This window comes from Callithrix jacchus, chromosome 19 (genome assembly GCF_049354715.1).
Source record: "Callithrix jacchus isolate 240 chromosome 19, calJac240_pri, whole genome shotgun sequence".
Taxonomy (NCBI): Eukaryota; Metazoa; Chordata; class Mammalia; order Primates; family Cebidae; genus Callithrix; species Callithrix jacchus.
This window is the reverse complement of record NC_133520.1, coordinates 50,708,154-50,711,659: the sequence shown is the minus strand read 5'-3', so window position 1 is coordinate 50,711,659 and position 3,506 is coordinate 50,708,154.

Sequence of the window (3,506 nt, the reverse complement as noted above, 5' to 3'; positions counted from 1 at the left end):
GAACTCCTGACCTCAAGTGATCTGCCTGCCTCGGCCTCCCCAAGTGCTGGGATTACAGGCGAGAGCCACCGCGCCCAGCCTGATTAGTTCAATTTCAACTCAAGGAACACACCTTGATTTCCAGCATCCCCCATACCCACTCAGCCTCCCTTCCCCTCCCCACTGCTGTCCAAAATCTCCCTCTAATCAGACCAAGGCTAAACAGAACACTCAACTGTGGTATATTGAAATTGTAATAGTCTGAAAATTAGCTTTAGTATCATTTTTCTTTGGTAAGGCAATGTTTGCTTCAGCATCTTGAAACACTTCCTATCAAGCAGAAAGGATACAGAACAGGAAACAAGGGCCCATGAATATGAAGGAACTTCCCACTCTGTAGAAATTAAGACGTGAATTCATTTCTCCAGACTCATAGCCCTGTCCATTCTACATTACCTTTCAGCAGCTGGGCCTGCTGAATAGAGTTGTGTATTCTGGGTCCAGCTTCTCCTGCCTGGGGCAGAGGCTACGAATGGGCGGCACAGGGAAATCCATTCCAGCTTTAAGTAAGGAGCTGAGAAAAGAGCCAGGCTCAAAGGCATGAGGGTGAGAATTTCTTCCCTTTTTTGAAGCAATAATATTTAATGTCATTTTTGTGGTTATAAAATAGTATTTGTGTATTGTAGAAAATTCAAGGGGGAAAGACTAAAAGGAAGAGGAAGCAAAAACTATCTGAAATCCCATCTCTCCCAGATATCACACTAAGTGAACAAATAACTTGGTTATTAGGGCTGGGCCCGCCTCTTTTTATGTCCCCAAAGAAGTCACCAGTGCTTGGTTTCTTTGTGAGGAAGATATACATGATTAAATTTTTCCTTTTGAGACCGAGTCTCATTCTGTCTCCCAGGCTGGAGTGCAATGGCGCCATCTCAGCTCAGTGCAACCTCGCCCTCTGAGTTCAAGTGATTCTGCTGTCTCAGCCTCCCACGTAGTTGGGACTACAGGCACATGCCATCATGCCCAGCTAATTTTTGTATTTTTAGTAGAGATGAAATTTCATCATGTTAGCCAGGATGGTCTTGAATTTCTGACCTCAAGTGATCTGCCCACCTCAGCCTCCTAAAATGTTGGGATTACAGGCGTGAGCCACCATGCCCAGACATGATTAAATCTTTCTTGTCTGCTTTACAGGGTTGTTCTATGGCTCAAATAAGATTAAGGGCTGGGAAATGATTTGTAAATTACACTGAACTATATTGCAGATATAAGGTATTCATACCGTTATCCTTAAGGTTATTTGCCCCTATCGTATTCATAGCTACTAAAACTATCACCTTAAAAAAACACAATTTCCCACGCTCATTCCCTGCTTCGGAATTGACCATGGATCCCGATGGCCTATGATTTAAATCAGAGCATCTGTGATCTGACTTCTACGAGCTTTCTCAATGTCGAACTTAATCTTGTCTTAGTTGCTGCAAACCATGCTTCTCATTGACTTTTGATGCAAACTCTACCCCATCAAAGTCAATGTTCGCATCATTGGCACATATACTGCATGTTTTATATTCTGGAACTTTCTATATCCTCAAATAGGACATTCCAGCCACCTCAAAATGCAGATCATTTCTAATGCTTCATTTAATTTCATTTCCATCAAACAGCTGCATGCCAGGAAAAATTCAGAGCTAGTTTTATACATGATAATTACATGACATGTCACTGAAATTTACACCCATCTTCTGATTTTTCTTTTGCAAACTTTTCTCTTCATTCTCTAACTCTTTTTCTAAAATGGTTAAAAATAGATTTTGGAAAACATTGGACATGAATGTCATTTGTTGTGTATGAATTTGCTAAGAAATAGGGTGTACCACAGCTGTTATTTTTTTCCACATAGCCTACTCAATCTGTCATGCATTTACTGTGTTTTATAAATATGTGACATATTTGGAAATATATTGTTCACATATCTTGCGTGTTTTCCATTCAAGGCATGCTAAAAATATAGTATGAGTTTGTCAACATGGTTTTTAAAAACAAGAGCCCCTCATTTAAAAATCCCAAGAAAGTCCATAGTTTAGACCAAACAGTTCTTATACTTTCTGTTTCTTACCTTGCCATGTTTATTTGTGTCCCTGTCTCATGTAAGTTGTATGTTAAGCATCTCAAATGCAAAAATATCAGACCTGTGACTCAAAAGCGAGGTGGTTTCCTCAAATTGCTTCATGGTCTAGAATTCATGTTTAACTGGATGGAGGAATACGGGAGAAAGAACGCAGGTTCTCTCTCACAGGTGACTGTTTCTTCTGACGAGTCAGCAACATCGCCTTGGGACGTTTCCATTAACCTAAAGCTTTGAGGTGTGCAAATCATACACCAACCTGGCTTTCATATCATTTAAAACCCTCGTTTCCTTTTCATGACAATAGCCTCAGATTGACATTAAATAATGTCGTTTTCTGGAGAATTTAGAACCCAAGTGTACCCTTGTTGATAATGACAGCTTGGAGGGAACTGAGGCAAGGGTAAGAGATGGGAAGGGTACAATTTTCATATCTTTTTTTTTTTTGAGATAGAGTCTTGTTCTGTCGCCTGATTGGAGTGCAATGCACGATCTTGACTCACTGCAACCTCCACCTCCTGGGTTCAAGAGATTCTCCCGCCTCAGCCTCCCAAGTAGCTGGGACTACAAGTGTGAGCCATCATGCCCAGCTAATTTTTATATTTTTAGTAGAAACAGAGTTTCTCCACGTTGGCCAGGATAGTCTGGATCTGTCCACCTCGTGATCAGCCCGCCTCGGCCTCCCAAGGTGCTAGCCACCTCGCCTGGCGTGTGTGTGTGTGTGTGTGTGTGTGTGTGTGTGTGTGTGTGTGTGTTTAAAGCAACACCTGTAATCCCAGCACTTTGGGAGGCCAAGGCAGGCGAATCATCTGAGGTCGGGAGTTTGAGACCAGCCTAACCAACATGGAGAAACCCCACCTCTACCGAAATTACAAAATTAGCCAGGTGAGGTAGTGTATGCCTGTAATCCTAGCTGCTTGGGAGGCTGAGACAGGAGAATCACTTGAACCCGGGAGGCCCAGTTTGCGGTGAGCTGAGATCGAACCACTGCACTCCAGCCTGGGTGACAGAGCAAGACTCCGCCTCAAAAAAACAAAATCAAAATCAAAAAACAAACTTACTTGCTGTTTCTAAGTTTTAAAAAAAGGCAATGATTAAACAACGAAAATGAGTGTTGAGTCAATGTTTTCCAATTCTTTGTTAAATTATTTTCATTTTTATAAAGTACATCTGTCAGTTTCCTTTAAGTAAGAGGAAAATTATCCTAAGAAATCTATAGTGTAGATATCATATTTTCAACAGAAATAACCGTTGCAATGACAGCCACTGTTATTAAACTATGATTATTTATTATGTGTGTATTTCCTGCATTAATCTGATCTTAACACATTATCGTCAGATTCTCTCCTTGCAGGAGGGAAGCCTGCTCAGTGGCAGGAGGAGCTACAAAGCTCTCTCCCCG